Genomic DNA, 26,868 nt, shown 5'->3' with positions numbered 1-26,868 from the left:
ATCAAACTACTTTTGTTGTTAAACAAAGTTCCAGAAAGTACTAAGCAATTTCAAGCCACCCTTTGGATAGGGTCCCTCCCCACTTAAATATATATATATTTTTTGGTTTAAAAAAACAGAAATTTATTTTTTCATGGTTTTGGAGTCCAGAAGTCTGAAATCACTGTCAGTAGGCCATGCTGCCTCCTGAGGCACTAGGAGAGTATCTACTCCTTGCCCTCTCCAGCTTCTGGTTGCTGACGGCTGCCTCTGTGGTTACATCACCACATCACCTTCTACTTTGTTTTTTTTTTTAAAAGATTTATTTTTATTTCTTTCTCTCCCCCCCTCCGCAGTTGTCTGCTCTCTGTGTCCATTTGCTGTGTGTTCTTCTGTGACCACTTCTATCCTTATCAGCAGCACCAGGAATCTGTGTTTCTTTTTGTTGCATCATCTTGTTGTGTCAGCTCTCTGTGCATGCAGCGCCATTCCTGGGCAGGCTGCCCTATTTTTCACACTGGGTGGCTCTCTTTATGAGGCACACTCCTTGTGTGTGGGGCTCCCCTACACGGGAGACACCCCTGTGTGGCACAGCACTCCTTGTGCTCATCAGCACTGCGCAAGGGCCAGCTCCACACGGGTCAAGGAGGCCCGGGGTTTGAACCGCAGACCTCCCATGTGGTAGGCAGACACCCTATTTGTTGGGCCAAGTCCACTTCCCTCACCATCTACTTTGTGTCAAGTCTCTCTCTCCTCTGATATGGACACTTGTTACTGCATTTAGAGCCTTAAATTATTCACACCTGCAAGTGCCCTTTTTAAAAATAATATAACATTTACAGGTTCCAGAGCTTAGGATCTGAGGCAGTCATTATTCAGCCTTCTACAGTTGGCCTCTTTTTTAACCCAAATGCTTATACTCAAAAGGTAGCTTTTATGTCAGCATCATGAGTTGCATAGCACAGTTTAAGGTACATGTTATACACTCAATAAATATTTATTTATTTATTGTAAAAATGGAAATAGATTTAAAAATAAACAAAAAGAAAACATGCTGAGTTTAAACCAAAAATTGATGAGAAGAGAAAAACACTTGGGTCAATGTCAAGAGAAACAAAATGGTGCCGGCACACAAATTAAAAAAAAAGTTTTCTTTTTAAAGAAGCTTTAGATTACATAAATGTTACATAAAAATTATAAGGGATTCCCATATGCTCCACTTCCTCCCCCTCCCACACTTTCCCACAATAACAACATCTTCATTAAAAAATATTTAATGATTAAAACAGGTTGAGAAAAATAATGAAAATTGGAGTCAGAAGAAGCATATGTTTGAGTCCCAACTCTGATCATTTATCATGTATGCCCTTGGTTCAAGAAATGAAACTGTTTCCCTCATTGCAGAAGTGGGGGCAATGATCTCCACCTCTCTGGGCTGTGGTACAGCTCAAATGTGATTGTCTAGGGAAGGGGCTTGTGAAACACAAGGCACAGAGGATATGCTCAGAAAATGGTGGTTGACTAAATAAAGAACAAACTAGCATTATGTATGTGATTATAAGAAGTCCAGAAAATCCCCGTGCTGCCATGGTCAGCTCTCTACTGTCCCTTCTCAACAACTTTCTAAAAAGCCCAGGATTAGGTGGTCTTTTGCTCTTTCATTCTAAATATAGTGGTGGCTGTGAGACAATGTTAGAAAGGGCAAAACTTCCTTCTGCCCCTTGCTTAGACCCCTAGTCTTTCAGAAAGCCTCCCAGCCTTACTGGGAAATGCGCACTAGTTTCTTCAAAGCCTTTGTAGTCTCTTTCTGTCTCAGTAAGAGATGTAATTTCCCCTTTAAAAAGGGATCGGGAGAAGGGCTGCTGAGAAGGGGCGTGACCCAGGTGTCACTCATTTGCCCAGGATGTGAGTTTGTTCCTTGAAGAAACCTGTTCACAGAACTGAGACGGGGGAGGATAAGACCAGGGGGGCAGCACCTTGGGAAGGCAAGCCCGAAAGCTTCTGAGAGGCCAGCAATGGCCCAATTTCTATGAGTTGGCTGCAGTAACGGGGAGCAAAAGGGCCCCAAATTGGAAAGATTTCCAGGCTGTACACCAAGGTAAGTAATCTCTTATGGGAAACATGTATCTGGGTTTATTTTTTACTGTTGTATAGGGCTTTGACTATTAGAGCTCAGTTGAAGGCAAATGGAGTATGAAAAGCTTACTCTTTTTTTACTGCTGATAGTGCCAAACAAATTACATCACCCACAGCAGAAGTTCAGTTTAACAAAGACCCAGAGAGGCCCAACATTTTTGGGCTAAAAAAAATTCAGTGTGGCAAAATAGAGTAAAATGACAGCCAGCCCTTTAGAATTTGTTATAATAAAGGTTGAACTCTGAGTCTTTTAGTTAGAGTAAATCCCTAATATTTCAGTTTTTATCATGATAAAGTTTCTTCAAGCTCTGTTACAGGTTATTTTCACCATTGTAGCTCTTGGGAACTGGTGGTGAGAGATGACCAGTTCTTCCCTGTGTTATTCTCTCTTTCCCTAGCTTAGTCTGACTACCTACCCACCCATCCACCCATTCCTCCCTTTCCTAGGTTTCTAAGCGATTTATAATGACTCGGGAGCCAAAGGATAGAAGATGTCAACTCTGCTTTATCAACATTCCATGTGAAACATTTTGTCCTCTTCTTTCTTCAGGAATCTTTGGCTAAAACGCTAAAAAATATTAACAGTTTTCATGTCTGTTTTGAGTTAGTGTTCTAGCATCCTGTTAATGATTTGGAATGTAAGCCCCTTTACAGTGTGCAAGTGTGAATGCCAAAATCCTGGTCATCTCTTATCAACACCCACTCCCATCCAGCATGCCCCATCAAAGGAATTCTGTTGTTGAAGACCCTATATAACAGGGCATGGATGAGAATTTCTCTTGCAGGTAAACATAAACTTGTACATTTGTTTCTTCCTTTCTTTGGCAACTTCCCCTGACATTGGAAACCTACCTGGGCTTTGGCCTTCAAGGGGTGTGCAGTATAAAGATCAGTTATTACATTTAGCGGGCACTGACCACTGTGGTAGTGGCTAGGCAAGGCTTGGCTCATTTGACTTGCTCCTTTGAGTGGAGTTTGAGTGACTCATGCATCACTCCCAGCCCTTTTTCCCTACCGGTACCCTACCCCCTGCACCAACTAGACCTTTGAAGAAGTGAAGTTTGGAAACTTTTCCTCCCTCTAAAATATACTGATTTTACAATGTAAAGCAATGCAGATTGATAGGAATGTTTTTGGTGAAAATGATCCATTTTATTCTGCCTCTCATAAGTAATATGTCATATTCCTCATTGGAGAAACTTCGTGAATTTATTTTCCAATGGGAATGTAGCTCTTGCTATGGCTTCCTAACAACACTTACGTTTACCCTTGACATTAAAATCAACCTATTTAAGAAAACAAATTACTCAAAGGAAAAAAGAGTTTTCATGTGACCCAGTATGTTCTAACATTAGCAGAATGTTAACAACAAATATCTTTGGGAGAGACATACATTGGATAACTCCATAGAGACTTAAAAGCATACCTTAAGTGTACTTGATTTATGTTTATGGTGAAATTTAGAAATTAGCTGATACCTTTATTCAGAGATGAAAAACAGTACTATTTGCTACAATGAGTGCTTTTGATGCACTGGGCACTGTGCCATACTTAACATCGTCACATTTCATCCTCACAACATCCTTAAGGGGAAGTTTCTCAGTTAAGAATTGCATACAGGGAAACGGACTTTGGCCCAGTGGTTGGGGCGTCCGTCTACCATATGGGAGGTCCGCGGTTCAAGCCCCGGGCCTCCTTGACCCGTGTGGAGCCGGCCCATGCGCAGCGCTGATGCGCGCAAGGAGTGCCGTGCCACGCAAGGGTGTCCCCCGCGTGGGGGAGCCCCACACGCAAGGAGTGCGCCCGTGAGGAGAGCCGCCCAGCGTGAAAAGAAAGAGCAGCCTGCCCAGGAATGGCGCCGCCCACACTTCCTGTGCCACTGAGGCCAACAGAAGCGGACAAAGAAACAAAAGCAGACAAAGAAACAAGACGCAACAAATAGACACCAAGAACAGACAACCAGGGGAGGGGGGGAAATTAAATAAATAAATAAATCTTTAAAAAAAAAAAGAATTGCATACAACTGCAAAGACCAGAAATAACAGTGGCTTAAATCAGTGAAAGCCTTATTTCACCCCCCCCATGTGTATTAGATGTCTCAGTGAATCTAATGCAATCAAAGGGCTATCATGATCAGAGGAACAGACCAATTTACAAACATAAGTAATATCTCTTTTTGGAATTCATAAATAATATCAAACTGCCACACTCCAACCTCTGAATTCCAAAAAGACATTAAAATATTTAAAAATATATATATTTTAAACAAATACTTAATGCAAAGTACAAGATCATTGTACTTAACAATGCTAAGTACAAAATCATATCACAATCAGTTTAAAGAAATATTTTGTCTTAGGGCAAAGTCCTGTCTGGCTGTAGAAACTTACAAAATGATTTATCTGCTTCCAATATACAAAGGACAGACAAAGGATAAACATTTGCATTACCATAAGGAGGAATTGGGAGGGAAACATGAGTCACTGGTCCCCTACAGTTCGGTAAATCTGCAGGGCATGCTTCATTAGATTTCAAAATCTGAGAGTCATACTCTGAGATGATGGGGACCTGGGGCCTCATGGGGACTCACCCTTTCACAGGCTTGCCTGAGGGCCATATTCTTGGTTCTACCCTCATCAAGCATCTGGGTGGCCAAATGAGCTCTAGACCTCGCCATCCAAGATCATTGGGGTGACGGCCACTGCTTCCCTGATCTCTGGGGTAGTCTCAGCCCCCTTAGTACAGTGAGGTGACAGCAACATTCTCCCTAATATCTGGTATACAGGCCCAACTCTCTCAGAGCAATGAGTTGGTGACCTGGCCTTCCCTAACATAGCGGGAACAAACCAACCCCTCTCAGACCTATGGAGTGTTGACCTCACTCTCCCCACCCCTTGGGGAATGTGCTTCACCCTCTCTGTAGTGTGGCAAAAGTCTCCTTGAATAGTGGGCTGGAGCATCCACCCTCTTCAACTGTCAGGGCATACTCACCCTCTCTGTACACATGGATGGGGTTCCTCTTGGCCCAAGGAGATGTCTTAATTCCAGATTTCAGCTTCCGTGGTTTTCCTCTTAAAGCTATTTTCCCTTCCATTTCTTCCTTTGATGTCCCTTTTAGTCCAGGTTGGCTGATTCTATTCATACACCTCGCTCAAAAAGCTTGTTGGTTTAGCATGTAGGAACCAGAGGCCCAAGCCATCAGACAGTAAAACTTTCCACAAATATTTCCTGTGCATTTTCATTCTGACTTATAAGTCCTAAGTTTAATTAAGTCCCCAAATGGGGCACTACTGTCTGGAGACTTGATTTCCAGAGGCTTGGAATTTCCAGAATTAGTTTCTGCTTTCTTTGTGCCCAACAATTCAGTCCTCACCTTATTTCTCTCATCTAGCATTCTATTACAAGTTGCAAGGAGAAGCCAAGCTGCATTTTCTGAGTTTACTTTGGAAAGTTCTTCAGTTAAAAGCCCAGGCTCACCATTTTCAAATTCTGCCTTCCATAAAACATCAGGAGTTAATATTGCTAAGTTCTCTGTGACTTTAAAACACAGATTGTCTTTCTTCCAGTTTCCAATAATAGTTTCATCATTTACTTCTAAGGCCTCATAAAAAGTCTTTTTAGCATCCATATTCCTATCAACTCTCTCTTCAAAGCACTCTAGAACATTTCTATTAAGCATCTCACAATTATTTCCTTCTAAGTACTTGTCAAAAATACCTTTAGGCTCCATATTACTCCATATTACTACCATCAGTCTCTTTAAAGCAGTTCAGGCCTTTTGCACCAAGCATCTCACAATTCCACCAAAAAATACCCCTTACCCATTTATAAAACTGTTCCAACATTTGGTATTGCAAGAACTTCCCCACTCCTCTGTACCAAATTCTGTATTAGTCAGACACCTCAGCTGAATTTAATATAATCAAAGCGTTATCATGCCCAGAGGAACTGACCAGTTTACAAACATAAACAGTATCTGTTTTTGGAATTCATAAATAATATCAAATTGCCACACCATGTGAAGGATGTCTAGAAATAAGCAATCCAAGGCTGTAGGAGAGCTTGGTCACCAAGGATCCAGGCTCTTTCCATCTTCTGTTCTCCCATCTCTGCATGTGGGCCATGATCCAAGAGGCTTGCTGAAGCCCTTGCCAAGGGAAGAGGAAGGAGGAAGTGGCAAAAATGGCTTCTCTAGAGCCCTGCGCCCCCCCCCCCCCCCGCCCCCAACAACTCTGCGTGCATCTCAGGGGCCACTCCCATTAGTAAGGCACAAGGGATGACTTATTATTGGGTAGGCAACAAATTATTTCTCCCATAGATAGCTAGGTTTATTTTTATTTTAGAATGAGTTAATCGAGATGGAGGAAACACAATCAGTTTAATAGCTATCTCACCATGAGGACCATGTTCTTTCCTTTCCTCTTCTCTCCCTCCCTTCCTTTCTTCTTCCTTCTTCCCTCCTACCCTGCCATCTCCACTCCCTTTTCCTTCTTCCCTTATCTCCTTCTCCCTCTTTCCTCCCTCTTTCACTTACCTTCTTCCTCTTTCCTTTATTCTTTTTTTCCTGTTTGTTAACTTTGTAAGTATAAAAATAACACCTCAAGGGAAGTGACTGTGGCTCAATCAGTTGCGCTCCCATCTACCATATGGGAGGCCCTCGGTTTGCATCACGGGGCCTCCTTGTGAAGGCAGGCTCGCCTGCAAGCCATGGAGCACTGCTCAGCCTGCAAGAGCTGCAGAGAGCTTATTCAGCAAGGTGACGCAACCAAAAAGGGAGACAAGCAAAAAAACACAGAAGAGCATGCAGCGAATGGACACAGAGAACAGACAGCAAGCAACCTGCAAGGCGGGAGGGGAAATAAAAATAAATAAAATACAGATACAGAAGAATGCACAGCAAGTGGACACAGAGAGCAGACAGCACCCAAAAAGCCACAAAGTGGGGGTGGGTAATAAAAAAATAACACCTCAAGACATTTTTAGTTATAATTCTGTCAGTTATGATAGAAGATGAGAAATTTTCTGGGAGTTTTGTTTATAATTCATATATCATCTTTTGAATTTTCTGTTCATATAAGATCTGTAAGGACTTATTAGTATCTAAAGTTTTTTCTTAATTTGTGGTTTATATCAACTACAAACATTTACTGGATGCCTGTATTTTTTTTTCCAAATATATTTTCTTGTTCTTTCAATTTTGAACTTACTAACTTCTCATAATAGTAGTAAATGTTTAGGAGCTGATGCGGCTCATGATTGAGTGCCAGCTTCCCACATGAGGTCCTGGTTTCAATCACCAGTGCTGGTACCTAAAAAAATAAATAAATAAATAAAATTTTAAAAGTCCAATCTGTTTCTTGCCTCTGTGACTTTTGTTTATTGCTTAGAAAAATATTTCTTTAAGGAGATAATTACCATTACTTAGCTACCATTTTCTCAGCTTCCAATCTAATTGTATATATATATGTTTTCATTTCATAAATTTACTTTATTATATAAGGGGTGAATTTAATATTTTCTCTAAAATTTCTAGCCAGTTATCTTAATAATGTTCATTTTTTTAAACCATTCTGTACTAGTTGTATCTCTTTGATTATGTGTTAAATTTATGTATATCAGATCTTTCTATGATTCACTGATACATATTTTTATTGTTATAATACTGTCAGACTGTTTTCACTATTATTGACTTATAACACATTTTAATATTGATGGGGTCATTCCCTCTCAAATTGGTAATCTTTTTCAGAATATTCTTTGGTATTATCCCTTTTCAAGATTGCTCTTTTGGTTACAAAATTTCCAAGAGTAAAAATCAAATGGGCCCAGCCTTCCCTATTTGAGCAGAGCTCTTGGGCCAGGACACCTTGTAGACTTCTGGGCAGTTGATGATTTGGTTGTCTCCAGATCAAGTGCCCATTCCTGGCCAGTAAGGGGGGAGGAGGGCACAAGCATACAACACAAGCTTACAACAATAGGCCTGCCTGGGGCAGTGCATAGCAAGTACTATGAGTACCAGGTCAAGTACGTATCCTCATTGGCTGAAATTCTTTCCCCCAAAATATTTTTTTATGATAAAAGAAATAGTACTTCTTAAAATTCAAGCAATACAGAAAAGTATAAAGAAAAAAAAAGGGAAAAATAATGCCCAATTCTACTTCCTATAGCTAATTTTTCCCTGCTTTTTTCTCTTAGCCAACTCATATTCTACCTTCAGATCACAACTTAGACTTGACTCAGGTCTCCCTCAGCAGGGACCCTCTCTTATGTTCTCAGCACCCTCCACTTAACCCTCTAACCATATCGATAACACTTGAATATTTTCCTTTATTCCCTATTACTCTGTAAGGTCTTGAGAACAGGAACCCTTTCCATTTTATTTTCATTGTCTGATATATAGTAGTGTTCAATAAATACTTGCTGAAAGACTAAACATGGTTTTGGATATCTTCTGGCATTTTCCTGTCTGTAAAGGTATGCATCTAAATACAATTTTATAAATTGCTATGACCATATATATAGATATATATACATACTGGAAAATGCCTTTAACACTCAATAATTTTTCACTTAAGGGCTTTTAAATGGTATTCTACTATAGAGATGTATTATAACTTGTTTAATTCTCCTCAGGTAGGCATTTAGGCATTCAATTCTTTAGTTAAAAACATAGTGAACTTCCCTATTCATATATCTTTGTCCACTTACTTGACCATCTCATTAGGATGAATCTTAGAAATGAAGTTACTTAGTCAACATTCTGCCATCTGTTACCTGATTGCCTTCTAGAAAGGCTTTACTGGTTTACACTTCCACCAATAGTTTGAGTACCTATTTCCCTTACACTGGGTGTAATTGATCTTTAAAATTTTCATAAAACTTATATGGGAAAATGATATCTCATTTAATTGGCTACATGGTTATAAGTTAGATTGAATATAATTTCAGAGATTTATTTATCAGCCACTGTATTTATTTTATGTTGCCCCATCATGTCTTTGACTCCTCCATCTTTTTCTTCCTGATATACAAGTGCTTTTATTATATTTATTGAGACCTGCCTTGTTACCTAACAAGTGGTCTGTCCTGGAGAAAGATCCATGAGCACTTGAGAATAATGTATAATCTGATGATTTGGGATGTAACATTCTGTATATGTCTGTTAGGTCTAGCTTGTTTATCATATTGTTCAATTTCTCTGTTTCCTTGTTGATCTTCTGTCTAGTTCTATCTAATGATGTGAGTGGTGTTTTAAAGTCTCAAATTATTATTATAGAGATTCCTATTTCTCCCTTCAGCTTTGCCAGAGTTTGCCTCATGTATTTTGAGACGTCCTATTTAGGTACATAGATATTTATGACTGTTATTTCTTCCTGGTGAATTGTCCTTTTTATTAATATAAAATGACCTTCTACATCTCATAACTTTTTTGCATTTAAGGTCTGTTTTGCAGAGCCAGTGTAGCTCAGTGGTTGAGCACCTGCTTCACATGTATGAGGTCCTGGGTTCAATCCCTGGTACCTCCTAAAAATGAGTGTATGAGTGAATGAATGAATGTCTGTTTTGTCCAATATTAGTATAGCTACCCCTGTCCTTTTTTGGTTACTATTTGCATGGAGTATCTTTTTCCAACCTTTTACTTTCAGTTGGTTTGCATATCTGGGTCTAAGGTGACTCTCTTTTAGGTAGCATATGGATGGCTCATGTTTTTTTATCCATTCTATCAGCCTCTATCTTTTGATTGGAGAGTTAATCCATTCACATTCAATGATATTACTGTAAATGCTCTATTTACTTCCACCATTTGATTCTTTGGTTTTCATATGTCATATATTATTTTTGTCAATATTTTTACTCTTTTGGTTATCCTTTATGCTAATTTTGCCTTCTATACTCTCCTCCAAGCCTCTCTCTCCTGTCTTTTTCTTTCAGGCTGTAAGTCTCCCTTTAATATTTCCTGCAAAGTTGGGTTCTTTTTTAAGAACTCTCTTAATTTCTGTTTATTTGTGAATATTTTATACTTACCTTCATATTTGAAGGACAATCATGCCGGATGAATTATTCTCAGCTGGCAATTTTTCTCTTTCAGTATCCTAATTATATCACACCACTATTTTCTCATCTCCATGGTTTCTGATGAGACATTCACACTAAGTCTTACTGGGCATCTCTTATATCTGATGGTTTACTTTTTCCTTGCTACTCTCAGAATTTTCTCTTTATCTTTGATGTTTGGCATTCTGAGTAGTATGTGTCTTGGAGTAGGTTTATTCAGATTTATTCTGATTGGGTACACTGAGCTTCTTGGACAGGTAAATGCATTTCTTTCTTGAGAGTTAGGAAGTTTTCAGTAATTATTTCCTCGAAAGCTCTTTCTGCCCCTTTTTGCTTCTCTTCTTATGGAACTCCCATGACACCTATGTCCTTGCATTAGGTGTTATTCAACATCTTGAGTCCCTGAGCAATTCTTTTTCCATTCTTTCCTCTCTCAGTACTTTCCTCTCATCAATTTCTTCTACTCTGTCTTCTGTATCACTTATTCTTTCTTCTGTCATTTCAAGTCTTCTGTTGTATTCATCTAAGGTGTTTTTTATCTCGCCTTTTGTGTCTCTCATTCTCATGGGCTCTGTTATTTTTCTTTTCAGGTTTTCAAATTCTTCTTTGTGCTTGCTCAGTGTATTCTTTTTTTTTTCTTTAAGATTTATTTTATCTATTTCTCTCCACCCCCTTGTTGTTTGCATTCATTGTGTGTGTTTATTGTGTGCTGGTTGTCTTGTTTTGGGAGGCACTGGGAAATGAACCTGGGACTCCCATGGGGGAGAGTGATGCCTAATAGCCTGAGCCACCTCTGCTCCCTGCTTTGTTCCATCTGTCATTGTATTTCCTTGTTGTATCTCTTGATTGCATCATCTTTCTGCATCAGCTCGCCATGCCAGCCCATTGCGTCAGCTCAACATCTAACACATCTTCTCCAGGAAGCACCAGAAACTGAAACTGAATCTCCCATGGGGGCAGGAGCTCAGTTGTCTGAGCCATATCTGCTTCCCTCAGTGTTTTAATGTCCTTTATCTCTTTTAGCCATATTGTCTTTTTTTAAAAGATTTATTTTTATTTATTTATTTCTCTCCACCCTGTTGTTTTTCACTTGCTCTGTCTGTTCATCTTCCTTGTTTCTTTAGGAGGTACCGGGAGCTGAGCCCAGGACCTTTGATGTGGGAGGGCGGTGCCTAATCACTTGAAACACTTCCACTTCCTGCTTTGTTGTGTCTCTCATGTTTTTCCTCCTTGCATCTCTTATTGCATCATCTTGTTGTGCCAGCTTGCCATGCTTGCCCACTGAGTCAGTTTGCTGTCTTCTTTAGGAGGCACTGGGAACCTCTGATTCCTGCTTTGTTGTGTCTCTCATTATGTTTTTTCCTCTTGTGTCTCTTGTTGTGTCAACCTGCCATGCCCTATCCATCTCTCCAGCTTGCTGTTTTCTTTAGGAGGCATCTGGATCCAAACCAGCGACCTCACATGTGGTAGGTGGGAGCCCAATAACCTGAGCCACATCTACTTCCTCATGTTGTCTTTCAAATGATAATTTTGAGTTTGGAAATATGTATGAAACTTGTTGATTAGTTATCTCAAATTCTGCGTCTTATCTGGGGCTTTGATATATTCCTTTGCATGTGCGTGGCCCATTTTTTCCCATTTTCTTAGTATGGCTTGTCATTTTTTACTGATGTCTGATTATGATGGTTGGTGAGCTTATCTTTCTCAATTTCTCTCTCCTTCATAGGGATTTAGTGGCAGGAAGCTGTGGGTTACTGCCATTCTTTGATTCTTGGTTTGACCTGGGTCTTTAGGATTGTCCCTGTTAGTTGCTCAAATTTGGGCCTAGTAAGGATTGCAGACCCTCTTCCAAGGGCCTTGGGAAGGGAGGCTGTAAAGGCCAGAAAAACCTTCTCTTATTTACTTTTAATGACCTCATGTGCATGTCCTTGTTCCGACAGCAGATGGTGTTCTTTGGTAGCCCTCAGTTCAAAGCCTGGTCAGAGTGTGTTCCCTGCAACACCCACAGCAAAATGTGGCAAAAGATCCTGCCTGGAGGCTATTCAGAGCCTTTCAATTCTCACTTTATCAGAGGCAGCTCTCCAACCTTTCCTGGCAGCCCTCTCCCTTTTCACAGGTAGGAAGTAATTCCACTCTCCTCTGCATCCTCAACAACCAGTTCTGGACAGTAGGGAGAGAGATTGAAAGGATCACAGCTCCCAAGGCAAACAATGGCATGGTCCCACCTAGCCTAGAAGTGCTCATGGGACACAGCAGACCAAATTTGTTGACCAAAAGCTAAATCAGCCTTAAGCTGCATCCCTTTCTCCTGTTTCCTGGGGAGATGGATCCCTGTGGTCCCCTCTATCTTAGTAACTAGCCCAAGGCTGGGGAATTAAAAATTGTCTGCTTACAGGGTAGGGGAAGAGCACCGGCAGCTATAGCTGTAGCTTCTACTCATGGTATTAACGCTGATTCCCATCCCCACCCCCTACTCTGTGCCCCTCTCTCTTCTGTGTGGTGTCCAGATTTCCCCTGGTGTCCTAAACCCTAGAACTTTTTTTTTTCAGGCTGTTTATGCCTGTCCTCTAGCTATTTTTCTGAGAGAGAAGGGAGTCCTGTCTATTTCTAATCTACCATCTTCCCAGAAGTCCCAGGTGCTTTATTAAACATATGTGTTTCAGATATTCTATTTTTGGATATATTTATTTGAATTTATGATTTTTATTGAAATAACAAGTGTATGTAGCAACAAATAGATGAGTTTATAAGAGAAATATGCAATTTCCTCCCTTAATTCTCCCCACCTCCCACAGAAATTTCTTTTGTTTGTTTTTAGTTTTTCTGGTGATTACCTTCATAATTAAAAACAATAAAATTTAAACACACCACTCACATCATTAGTTAGAACAACTGGATAGAAGATCAACAAGGAAACAAAGAACTTAAACAATGTGATAAATGAGCTAGACCAAAACACATCTACAGAATGTTGCATCCCAAATCAGCAGGTTATATGTTCTTCTCAAGTGCTCACGGATATTTTTCCAGGATAGACCACATGTTAGGTCACAAGACAGGTCTCAATAAGTATAAAAAAAGATTGAAATTATACAAAGCACCTTCTCAAATTATAATGGGATAAAACTAGAAATCAATAATATATGGGAAAGGTAAAAATTTGCAAATGTATAGAGGCTGAACAGCACAATCCTAAAAAACCAGTGGGTCCAAGAAGAAATTGTAAGTGAAATTAGTAAATATATGGAGACAAATGAAAATGAGAACATAGCATATCAAAATTTACAGGAACAGTGAACAGTGTTGAGAGAAATTTAAAGCTCTAAATGCCTATATTAAAAAAGGAATAAAAGCTAAAATCAAAGATCTAACTAAACAACTGGAGAAACTAGAAAAAGAACAGCAAACTATTCCCAAAGCAAGTAGAAGGAAAGATATATTACAGCAGAAATAAATGAAATTGAGAACAACAATAGAGAAAATCATCAAAATCAAGAGCTGGTTCTTTGAGAAGATCAATAAAATTGACAAACACTTAGCTAGACTAACAAAGAAGATGCAAATAAATAAAATCAGAAATGAAAGGGGGGAAGTTATGACTGACCCCACAGAAATAAAAAGAACCATAGAGGACATTATGAGAAATTGTATGCCAACACACCAGACAACCAGAAGAAATGGACAAATTCCTAGAAATACACAAATAACCTACACTAACACTATAATAAATACAACAACTCAACAAACCAATCACATTTAAAGGGACTGAATCAGTCATCAAAAATCTTCCAACAGAGAAAAGTCCAGGATGAGATGTTTTCACAGGTGAATTCTACCAAGCATTTTGAGAAGAATTAGTACCAATCCTGTTTAAACTTTTCTAAAAAAATTGAAGAGGAAGGAAAATTACCCAATGTATTTTATTTTATTTTAAAGATTTATTTATTTATTTTTCTCTCCCCTTCCCTGCCCCCCCCAGTTGTCTGCTCTCTGTGTCCATTCACTGTGTGTTCTTCTGTGTCCACTTGTATTCTTGTCAGCAGCACCGGGAATCTGTGTCTCTTTCTGTTGCATCATCTTGCTGTGTCAGCACATCAGCACTGCGTGTGGGCCAGCTCATCACATGGGTCAGGAGGCCCTGGGTTTGAACCTGGGACCTTCCATGTGGTAGGCAGATGCCCTATCCATTGGGCTAAATCTGCTTCCCCCAGTGTATGTTATGAATCCAATGTCATCTGAATACCAAAGCCAGATAAAGATACTACAAGGAAAGAAAATTTCAGACCAATCTCTCTAATGAACGTAAATGTAAAAATTGTCAACAAAATACTTGCAAATAAAATCCAAAATCATATCAAAAGAATTATACACCACCACCAAGTGGGATTTATTCCTGGTACGCAAGAATGGTTTAATTTAAAAAAATAAATTGATGTATTACAGCACATTAACAAAATGGGAAATAAAACACATAATCATTTTGATCTATGCAGACAAAGCATTTGACAAAATACAGTACACTTTCTTGATAAAAACACTTTGAAAGATAGTGTTATAAGGAAAGTGATAGAAGGATAATGATAGAAGGAAAATTCCTCAATATGATAAAGGCATATATGAAAAACCCACAGCCAACATCATACTCAATGGAGAAAAGTTGAAAGCTTTCCCTCTAAGATCGGGAACAAGACAAGAATGCCCACTGACGCCACTGTTATTCGACATTGTGCTGGAAATTCTAGTTAGAGCAATTAGAAAAGAAAAAAAAAAAGGAGACTTCCAAATGGGAAAAGAGGAAGTAAAACTCTGTTCATAGAGACATGATCTTATATTTAGAAAATTCTGAAATGTCTATGACAGAGCTACTTTAATAAACAAGTTGAACAAAGTGGCAGGATACAAGATCAACACACAAAAATCAATATTTCTGTACACTAGTGCTGGACAATCTGAGGAGGAAATCTGGGAAAAAATTACATTTACAATAGCAACAAAAAGACTCAAATACCTAGGAATTAATTTAACCCATATAGGAATGGGAAGTACCAGACCTATATGCAGAAAACTATAAAACAATGCTAAAAGAAATCAATGAAGATCTAAACAAATGGAAAGACATTCTGTGTTCATGGAATGGAAGACTATCTTGAAGATGTCAACCCTACCCAAACTGATTTATAGATTCAGTGTAACACCAATCAAAGTTTGCCTACCTAACAGAAAAGACAATTACTAGATTTATTAGGAAGGGAAAGTGCACCTGAATAGCCAAAAGAATTCTATGAAAGAAAACTGACATGGGGAGAATTTCACTGCCTGACTTTGAGACATACAAAGATACAGTGGTCAAAACAGCATGGTACTGGCATAAAAATAGACACATTGATCAGTGGAATAGAATTGAAAGTACAGAAATAAACCCTCACCTCTACATCAAACTGTTTCATAAAGATCCATGATATATAAAGAGATGCTACAACTCAACAATAAAAAGAAAAACGACCCAATTAAAAATGGGCAAAAGATTTGAATAGACATTTGTCCAAAGAAGAAATACTAATGACAAAAATACACATGAAAAAAAATGTTCAATATTATTAGCTATTAGGGAAACAGAAATCAAAGCTACAATGAGATATCATTTTCCACTTATTAGAATGGCCACTATTTTTTTTTTAAGATTTTAAATTTCTCTTCCCTCTCCCCTGCCCCCATTGTCTGCTAACTGTTTCCATTTGCTGTGTGTTCTTCTGTGACCACTTGCATTCTTGTCAGGCAGCACCAGGAATCTGTGTCTCTTTTTTTTTTTTTTGCGTCATCTTGCTGCATCAGTTTTCTGTGTATGTGGCACCACTCCTGGGAGGGTTGCATTTTTTTAAATGTGCAGGGCGGCTCTCCTTGCGGGGCGCACTCCTTGCACATGGAGCACCCCTATGTGGGGGACAACCTTACGTGGCATGGTACTCCTTGTGCATGGGCCAGCTCACCACATGGGCCAGGAGACCCTGGGTACCGAACCCTGGACCTCCTATTTGGTAGGTGGATGCTCTATTAGTTGAGCCACATCTACTTCCCAGAATGGCCACTATTAAAAAGACAGTGAACCAGAAGTATTGGAGCAGATGTAGAGAGATAGGACTGCTTATTCACTGTTGGTGAGAATGTATAATGGTATAGCCAGTTGTGGAGGACTGTTTGACAGTCCTTAAATAATTTGAATACAGATTTGCCACATGACCTTGCAATACCACTACTGGGTATATACCCAGAAGTTTTTTGTTTATTGTTTATAAATTTTATTTTAATATAAACATAGCTTATTTAAAGTATATTTAAATTTTATAATTAAGAGTGTCAAAGAAAACAGAATCTCTAATAATAATCAATATAATGGGTTTCTTGATAGAGAAACTGCTCAAGCAGGGAGACCTCCCATTGAAGTAGAAGTCCCAAAAGAGTTAGTGAGTTAAATAAGCTTATAAAGACTGTTAGAGGATTTCCAAAGGGGGAAATTATAATAATTGGCCTTATTATAAAAGAGTCTTATAAAGCAAGAATGATCATAGATTGGTTATTATAATATATTTGTCTATTTCTGATAGGCTATTTCTGTTGGCTATATTTTCCAATTGCTGCTTAAATTGCAATGTTTGCAAGAGACATTCCATTTTTTTTTAGAAAACCCCACGACAAAAAACAAAAATTGATAATGCATTTTTGTTTTTATTTATTTTTAATATACTTTTATTACAGAGGTTGTGAATTTACAAGACAATCATGAACATGTGTGAAATTCCTATACAATACACCATTCACCTATGCACCACACCATTGTGGACTATTTGTTATAGATTGTAAGATAATATCAGACTTTCCACTAACTATGGTCCATAGAGTACATTTGGCATATTTTTTCCATACCCCCTATTATCAACACAGTGCATCTTCGGCATTGATGCAAGAATATTACAGTTTTGCTGTTAAATAGTCCATAGGTTACATTAATTATATTTTCCCCATGCTTCTCCACATTCTCATAACCCTGCAATAGTGACATATCCATTCTCATTCACAGAAGGACATTCTTGCCTTTGTACTATTAACCACATTTCTTATCCACCTCTTCGTCCACTGTGTTATTGAGTCCCTAGATTATTCTCTAGCTTTCTTTCAACTGACATTTCCATCCGTAGACAAGTCTTTTCAGCCACGATTCCATTTATAAACCAGCTGCTACTCACTATAATGTGTTACCATCAACTCTATCCATTTCCACACTCTTACAGTCAAGTTAATTAAAACCTCTACATCATTAAGCATCAGCACTCCTGAACAGTCCTCCTCTTTTCTCCTAATAACCTATACTCAAGGTTTTAGTCTATGCATTTATTCTTCACCATTAGTTCATATTAGTGAGGCCACGCAATATTTGTCCTTTTGTGTCTGGCTTATTTCACTTAGCATAATGTCTTCAAGATTCATCCACATTGTCATATGTGTCCCAATTTCATTTTTATTACTGCGGCATAGAATTCCATTGTATGTATATACCACATTTTGTTTATCCATTCATTGGTTGATGGATACTTGGTCTGTTTCCATTTTTTTGGCAATTGTGAATAACGCTGCCATGAACAGACATGCAGATGTCTGTTCATATCACCGTTTTCAGTTCTTCTGGATATAATCCTAGAAGAGGAATTGCTAGATCATATGGCAGTTCTATACTTAGGTTCCTGAGGAACCATCAAACTGTCTTCCACAGAGGCTGTACCATTTTACAAACCCATTGTTTTCGTCAGCCAAAGTGGTGCTGATGCGAAATAACAGAAATTGGTTAGTTTTTATAAAGGTTATTTATTTGGGGTAGAAGCTTACAGTAATCAGGCCATAAAGCATAAGTTATTTTCAAGCATTAGTTACTAACAAGTCTTTTGCCACTTGTTAGAGCAAGATGGCTGCTGACATCTGTGAGGGTTCAGACTTCCTGGGTTCCTCTCTTCCCAGGGTTCATTTCTCAGCTCCTGTTTTCTCCACAAGCTCAGCTGTAGACCATGAGGCTCTCTAGGCTTTGCCTTTCCACAAGGCCAACTATAGACTATTAGGTTCGTTTCTTTTCCTGGGCCTTCTCTCTTTCCTCATAACCAGGTTCTCCTGTGTGCTGATTTCCCAGGGCTCCAGCTCAAGACTCCAGCATCAAAACTCCAACATCAAAGCTCCAACTCTGTCTTTTGCCATGTTTTTTATCTGCAAGTCCCTACTCACCAAGGGGTGGGGACTTAACACCCTACTGTATGGCCCAATCAAAGCCCTAATCATAATTTAATCATACCCAGGTATAGACCAGTTTACAAACATAACCCAATATATATTTTTTAAAGATTTTATTTATTTATTTCTGCCCCCTCCTTCCATTGTCTGCTTTCTGTATCCTTTTGCTGTGTGTTCTTCTATATCTGCTTGTATTCTCATTAGGTGGCTCCAGGAACCAATCCTGGGACCTTCCAGAGTGGGAGAGAGGCAATCATTCTCTTGTGCCATCTTAGCAACCTGGTCTGCTGTGTTTCTTATTATCTCTCCTCTGTGTTTCTTTTTGCTGCATCATCTTGCTATGCCAGCTCCCTGTGCAGGTCAGCACTCTGTGTGGGCCAGCACTCCACACGGGCCAACTTGACACACGGGCCAGCTTCCCTTCACCAGGAGGCCATAGGTATCAAACCCTGGACCTCCTATATGGTAGATGGGAGCCCAATTGCTTGAGTGACAACTTCTTCCCCCAATATCTAATTTTGGAATTCATGAACCATATCAAACTATTACACCCACTAACAGTGAAGGAGTGTTTCTATTTCTCCACATCCTCTCCAGGACTTACTGTTTTCTGCTTTTTTTTTTTTTTTTTTTTAATAATGGCTATTCTATGTGGTGTGAGATGATATCTCATTGTCGTTTTGATGTGCATTTCCCTAATAGCTAGTGATAATGAACATTTTTTCATGTGCTTTTTGGACATTTGTATTTCCTCTTTGGAGTAATGTCTAAGTCTTTAGTCCATTTTTAAATTGGAATGTTTGCTCTTTTGTTGTTGAATTATAGGATCTCTTTATATATAATGGAAATAAACCTTTATCAGATATGTGGTTTCCAAATATTTTCTCCCATTGAGTGGTCTGCCTTTTCACCTTTTTGACAAAGTCCTTTGAATCACAAAGGTGTTTAAGTTTGAGGAGGTCCCGTTTATCTGTGTTTTCTTTTGTTGCTCATGCTTTTGGTGTAAGGTTTAAAAATGCACCTTTTTAAACATCTTCAAGATGTTTTCCTACATTTTCTTCTAGAAGCTTTATGGTTCTCTCTTTTATATTTAGGTCCTTGATCCATTTTGAGTTAATTTTTGTGTAGGATGTGGGTATCCAGTTCTTCCAGCACCATTTGTTGAATAGACTCTTCTGACCAGCTGGGTGGATTTGACAAGCTTGTCGAGAATCACTTGACCATAGCTGTGAGGGTCTATTTCTGAACCATCAAATTGTTTCCATTGGTCAATGTGTCTGTCTTTATGCCAGTACTCTTTTTACTGCTGTAGCTGGGTAATGTGATTTAAAGTCCAGAAATGAGAGCCCTCCAGCTTCACTTTCCTTTTTAAGATGTTTCTGGCTATCTGGGGCCCCTCACCCTTCCAAATAAATTTGATAATTGTGTTTTCCATTTCTTTAAAAAATGCTACTAGAATTTTTATCAGATTGCATTGAATCTGTATTTAGTCTTCCAATCTATTATCATGGAATGTTCTTCCAATTATTTAGGTATTCTTTATCTCTTTTAGAAATGCATTATAGTTTTCTGAATATAAGTACTTAACATCCTTGGTTAAGTTTAATGATTTTTTTAGTTACTATTGTAAGTGGAATTTTTTCCTGACTTCCTTCTCATATTGCACATTACTAGTGTATTTAAAAAACCACTGATTTTTGTGTATCAATCTTGTATCCTGACACTCTACTGAAATTGTTTATTAGCTCTAGAAGCATTGTTGTAGATTTTTCATGACTTTCTTTATATAGGATCATATCATCTGCAAATAGTGAAAGTTTGACTTCTTTCTTATCAATTTGGATGTCTTTTATTTCTTTTTCTTGCCTGATTTTTCTAGCTAGAACACTTAGCACTATATTGAACAAATTGGTGACAGTGGGCATCCTTGTCTTGTCCTTGATCTCATTGGGAAAGCTTTCAGGCTTTCACTACTGAGTATTGTGTCAGCTGTGGGTTTTTCATATATGGCCTTTATCATATTGAGAAAGTTTCCTTCAATGCCTATCTTTTGTATGATTTTTATCAAGAAAGGATGCTGTATTTTGTCAAATGCCTTTTATGTGTCAAGTGATAGGATCATGTGATTTTTTTTCTTTGATTTATTAATGTGGTATATTATGCTAATTGATTTTCTTGTATGGAAGCACCATTGCATGCCTTGTATAAAATCCACTTGATCATGATGAATAATTCTTCTAATGTGTTGTTGGATTTGATTAGCAAGTATTTTGCTGAGGATTTTTACATCAGTATTTATTAGGGAAATGGGTCTGTAATTTTCTTTTTTCATAATATCTTTATCTGCCTTTGGTATTAGGGTGATACTGGCTTTCCAGAATGAGATTGGTAGCATTCCTTCTTGTTCAATTTTTTGAAAGAGGTTGAGTAAGATTGGTATTAGATCTTCTTTGAATGCTCAGTAGAATTCACCTGTGAAATCATCTGGTCCTGGGCTTTTCATTTTGGGGAGTTATTTGAAGACTGCTTTAGTTCCTTAACTTGTGATTGGTTTGTTGAGGTTCTTCAAGGGTCACTGTAGGTTGTTAAAATGGTTCCTAGGAATTTTTCCATTTTGCCTACAATGTCTAGTTTGTTGGTGTACAGTTGTTAATAGTATTTTCTTATGATCTTGTAGCAGTTTTATATAGTTATGAATTCCAAAAATAGATATTGGATTATGTTTGTAAACTGGTCTGTCTGAAGTTTCACATTTACTTAATTTATGATTAGTGCTTTGATTGGGGCATGTCAGTAGGGCATTGAGTCCCCACCCACTAAGGGGTGGAGACTCACAGATAAAAGACATGTCAAAGGACAGAGTTGGAGCTTCGATGTTGGGGTTTTGATGCTGGAGTTTTGAGTTGGGGCCCAGGAAGCAAACACACAGGAGAAGAACACAGAGGAATAGAGACAGCTCCTTAGATATGGCAGAATCCCCAGGCAGAGAGACAGAGCTGTTCACCTGATAGTCTACAGCTGGCCTTGTGGAGCGAGGCAAAGTCTAGAAAGCCTCATAATCTACAGCAGACCTTGTGGAGAAAACAGAGGGGCTTGGTTGTGAGGAAAGAGAAATGAACGCTGGGAAGAGAGGAACCCTGGCAGATGTCGGCAGCCATCTTGCTCCAACACATGGTGAAAGACTTTGGCGAGAGAAGTAATTTATACTTTATGGCCTGGTAATTGTAAGCATCTACCCTAAGTAAATTCCCTTTATAAAAACCAACTGATTTCTTGTATTTTGCATCAGCACCCCTTTGGTTAACTAATACAGATCTCTTTTATTTCTGTGGTTCAATAGTAATGTCCCTATTTTAATTTTTTTCTTTATTTATTTGCATCTTCTCTCTTTTCTTCTTAGTCTGCCTAAGGGTTTGTTGATTTTGTTAATCTTCTCAAAGAACCAACTTTTGGTTTTGTTAATTTTCTCTATTCTTTTTTTGCTCTCAATTTCATTTATTTCTGCTCTGATGTTTGTTATTTCATTCCTTTTACTTGCTTTGGGAATAGTTTGCTGTCCTTTTTCTAATTCCTCCACTTCTGTAATTAGGTCATTGATTTTAGCTCTTCTTTTTTAATGTTAGCATTGAGGACTATAAATTTCCCTCTCAGCACCGCCTTCACTGCATCCTATAGGATCTGGTATATTGTGTTCTCATTTTCATTCATCTCAAGATATTTGTTGATTTCTCTTGCAATTTCTTCTTTGATCACTTAAGAGTGTATTATTTAATATTCATAAAAAATGTGAATTTTCCTCTTGTTTTTTAATTTTTAAAAATTTTTATTTATTTTTCTCCCCTTTCCCCCCTCCCCAGTTGTCTGCTCTCTGTGTCCATTTGCTGTGTGTTCTTCTGTGACCACTTCTATCCTTATCAGCAGCACTGGGAATCTGTTTCTTTTTGTTGCGTCATCTTGTTGTGTCAGGTCTCCATGTGTGCGGTGCCATTCTTGGGCAGGCTGTACTTTCTTTTGCTCTGGGTGGCTCTCTTTATGGGGCACACTCCTTGCATGTGGGGCTCCCCTACTTGGGAGACACCTCTGCATGGCATGGCACTTCTTGTGGGCATCAGCACTGCAAATGGGCCAGCTCTACACGGGCAAGGAGGCCCAGGGTTTGAATTGCAAACCTCCCATGTGGTAGGCGGGTGCCCTATCTATTGGGCCAAGTCCACTTCCCTTCTGCCTCTTGTTGATTTCCAACTTTATTCCATTATGGTCAGAGAAAGTGCTTTGTATAAATTTGATCTTGTTAAATTTATCAGTATCTGCTTTGTGACTCAACATATCGTCTATCTTGGAGAAAGATCCATGAGCACTTGAGAAGAATGTATATCCTGCTCTCAGAATTCTCTCTTGTCTTTTGCATTTGACATTTTGATTAGTATGTTTCTCTGAGTGCTCTGTTCATATTTATTCAGAATGGGGTATGTTGTGCTTCTTGGATATGGATATCTATTTTTTCAATAGGGTTGGGAAATTTTTTACCATTATTTCTTCAAATATTCCTTCTGCTCCCTTTCCCTTCTCTTCTCTTCTAGGACACCCATGACACATATGTTTGCATGTCTATGGTCATCATTTAGTTCCCTAAGATCATTTTCAATTTTTTCCATTCTTCATCTATTCTTTTGTATGTTCACTTTTGGAGGCCATGTCTTCAAGCTTACTGATCCTTTCTTCTCCCTCCTCAAATCTGCTGTCACATGCTTCCAGTTCTAAAAATTTCATTTATTCTGCCTTTCATTCCCATAGATCTATTTTTCTATATATGCTTTCAAATACATCTTTGTGTTCACCCAGTATCCTCTTAATATTCTTAATCTCTTTAGCTGTCTCATTGATTTTATTAAGGATTTTTTCTGGAACATCTACGATTATTTGCTTCAACTTCTTTATGTCATCTGGAGGCTTATCTTATTCCTTTGATTGGGCCATATCTTCCTGTTTTTTGGTATGGATTGTAATTTTTTGTTGGTGTCTTGGCATCTGGATTACTAGATGTATTTATTCTGGGTGCAGTTTCTATCTTTAGTTTAGGATTTTCTTGCCTTTTCTCCCTTGCTGATTGTGTAGTAGGAACCAAGGATGTAGTTGTTATTGTAAGTTGTGGAGGCTGAAGCTGCCTGTGTTGCCCCAGGAACTGATGAAGCTTCTGCCACCTTTCTCCTATGTCAGGGGTAGGGACAGAGCTGCAGCCATGTGTGATAATCCAAGTTGTGCAGGCCAAGACTATCTGTAGTTGCCTGGAGAGACTGGTGAAGCTTCACACCTCTTCTTCCTCTGCCTGGGGTGGGTATGGAGCTGCAGGTGCAGGCAGTAATCTATGCCATGTGAGTCCAAAATGAGCACAGTTACCCAGGTAGATTGACATAGCACCAGTCTCCCTCCTCCCTGCCAAGGGTGGGGATGGATTCTCTGGAGTGCCCAACAATCTAATCATGTGGGCGCAAAGCACCTGCAGTTGCCCAGAGAGGCCATGGGAACACAGCTTCTTTCTTAACCTATTGGAGCACAGGAATGGAGCTCCAGGTGTCCGACTATTTAGTCTGTGCTGGCCAAAAGCACCGGCAGTTGCCTGGAGAGGCTGGTACACGTTCCCCCAGCTTCTTCCCTGTGGAAGGTGGGCTGAGGCCTAGACTAGAACTGCAATCCAATCTGGGTAGAAAGAAGCCAGTCCCTACCATCACTGTGATTTTCAATTATCTGCACTTCCCCTCATGCTGGTGGCAGAGTCAAAATGGTGACTACTGGCCTCTTTCGGACTTGGACAGTTCTTCTTTGAATTATACTTTAGCCAGCTGAATTTACTAATCAGTAACTGAAATCAATGCCCAACCATCTCTTCCTCCCCCATTTTTGGGAAATGAAACTTCCAACTCCAGCCATGGAATAGCTCCCAAGACAGCTTGTGCTGCCAGTGGAGCATGGACACCAGCTTCCATGGTGTGAAGTGCTTTGCTCATACATCTTCACAGCAGATGGGTTATCTCCTCCTTCCATTCTTTTAAGGATGTTGCAGGATGTTCTTCTTCTCTCCTGGGCCCCCAAACAGGTGCTTTAGATAGCTCTGTTCAGATTACTAACTGCCCTATAGGAAAAGCTGACTCTTGGGACACCTTACTCAGCTACCATCTTAGAAAGTCCCACTTTTATTTTTGTTATTTTTAAAAAGATTTATTTCTCCCTCTTCCCCATTGTTTGTGCTTGCTGTCTGCATCTGCTCATCATCTTTTAAGAGGCACCAGGTACTGAACGTGGATACTCCCATGTGGGAGGGAGGTGCTCAATCACTTGAGAAACATCTGTTCCCTGCTTGTTATATCTCTCTTTGTGTCTCCTCATTGCATCAGCTCATTGCATCAGGTTGCCGTACCAGCCCATTGTGTCAGCTCACTGTCTTGCTCATCTTCTTTAGGAGGCACTGGGAACTGAGTCCCTGGACCTCCCATGTGGGAAGCAGGAGCCATATCTGCTCCCCCACTTTTATTTTTAACTCTTTAGAAAGTCCCTGTTACTTCTCAGAAAAAGGGTTGCTCCCAGCAATGCCAATGTAGACAGCTAATGTTTTTCACTTAACAGTATCTTTGACCCATTTAAGTTAATTTTGTAAGTGATGTGAGGTAGGGATCTGAATTCATTCTTCGAACCCTTGATTGTTTAAGCCCCTATTTGGGGGCCCCAGGAGACCAGAAGAGCATCCTGCAACATCCTTGAAAGAATGGAAGAGAGTCTTTCTCACCAAATTCATGTATTGTTTATCCTGGCTTGAAGCAAGATGGCCACCAATTTCTGCCAAGGTCAAACCTGTCATAGGGCTTATCTCTTACTGACTTCTCCCAGTCTTGGTGACTCAGCTCTTTAAACCTCTTAGGGGCTTCTGTTTTCCTACCATCCTCTCTTTTACATTGCAGAATCAAATATGGTGGCTCCCTTTTCCTCTCTCTGTATCTCTGTTTTTACCAGACCCAGCAAGAGGGTGGAGAATCAACATGAATCATGCCCCACTGAGATAGTCCAATCAAAAACCCAGAATGATCTTATCAAGTAATCTAATCAAAGGTCCCATAACCAAATTTAGTGCAGCCAAAAAGTATCACACCCACAAGAATAGATTAGTTTAAAAATATAATCTTTCTCTTTTGGGGATTCTTAAAATGATCTCAAACTGTCACAAGTGGTGACAGTGAGGAGACTTGTCTTGTTCCTGATCTCAGTAGGAAAGCTTTCAGTTTTTCACCATTGAGTACAGTATTAGTCAGCCAATGGAGTGCTGATACAGAATACCAGAAATCTGTTGGCTTTTATAGAGGATATTTATTTGGGGTAGAAACTTACAGTTACTAGGCCATAAAGCATAAGCTACTTCCCTCGCCAAAGTCTGTTGCCAAGTGTTAAGCAAGATAGCTGCCAACATCTGCAGGGGTTCAGGCTTCCTGGGTTCCTCTCTTCTTGAGGATCATTTCTTTCTGTGCTCCACTCTCTCCACAAGGCCAGGCAAATGGCTTATCTCTCTTCCTGAAGCTCTGCTGTGTCTAATGGAACCTTCTCTCCTTCCTCATATATCTGCTTCTCTATGTGTTTACTTCCTGGGACTCCAATGTCAAAACTCTCCCTTCTCTGTGCAGTTTCTCTGTGAGTTCATGCCTGCCAAGGGGGTGGGGACTCAATATCCTACTGACATGGCCCAATCAAAGCCTTAATCATTTAATCAAGTTAAAGTATCCAATGTAATCTAATATGTCCAGAGGAACATACTATGTTACAAACATAATCTAATTTCTATTTTTGGAACTCATATACAATATCAAACTGCTACAAGTACCGGTGTTAGCTGTGAAAGTTTCCTTATATTCCTATCTTTTCAAAGTGTTTTTATCAAGAAAGGATGCTGCATTTTGTCATATGCCTTTTCTGTGTCAATGGAGAGGATTGTGTGATTTTTATTCAATTTATTAATGTGGTTTATTACACCAATTAATTTTCTTGTGTTGAGCCATCCTTGCATAACTGGGGTAAAACCTACTTGATTATGGTGTATATTTCTTTTAATGTGCTTTTTGATTCAGTTTACCTGTATTTCATCAAGTATTTTTGCATCTATAATCATTAGAGAAATTGGTCTGTAATTTTGTTTTTCATAGTATCTTTAGTTTTGGTATTAGGGTGATATGGCTTCATAGAATGAATATGGTAGCATTCTGCCCAGTTCAATTTTTTGAAAGAGGTTGAACAAGACTGGCATTAGATCATCTTTGAATGACTGGTAGAATTCACAGGTGAAGCCATCTGGTCCTGGGCTTTTCATTTTTGGGAGATTTTTGATAATTGACTCAATCTTTTTACTTGTGATTTGTTTGTTGAGATCTTCTATTTCTTCTAGGGTCA

At 39.1% G+C, this 26,868-nt stretch overlaps 1 protein-coding gene across 2 annotated transcripts in view; it reads left to right on the top strand.

The window, feature by feature from the left end:
- The first annotated feature begins 1,892 nt into the window (after window positions 1-1,892).
- Window positions 1,893-26,868, top strand: part of SVOPL (SVOP like) — a 150,067-nt gene continuing 125,091 nt past the window's right edge. For both annotated transcript variants that reach the window (XM_071215296.1, XM_058297437.2), the window contains exon 1: window positions 1,893-2,077. The gene's annotated coding sequence lies outside the window, so the exon portion shown is untranslated. The remainder of the gene's footprint in view (window positions 2,078-26,868) is intronic.

The sequence above is a fragment of the Dasypus novemcinctus genome, chromosome 5 (genome assembly GCF_030445035.2).
Source record: "Dasypus novemcinctus isolate mDasNov1 chromosome 5, mDasNov1.1.hap2, whole genome shotgun sequence".
NCBI lineage: Eukaryota > Metazoa > Chordata > Mammalia > Cingulata > Dasypodidae > Dasypus > Dasypus novemcinctus.
The sequence above is the reverse complement of the archived record's forward strand: the minus strand, read 5'-3'. Positions and strand labels throughout refer to the sequence as shown.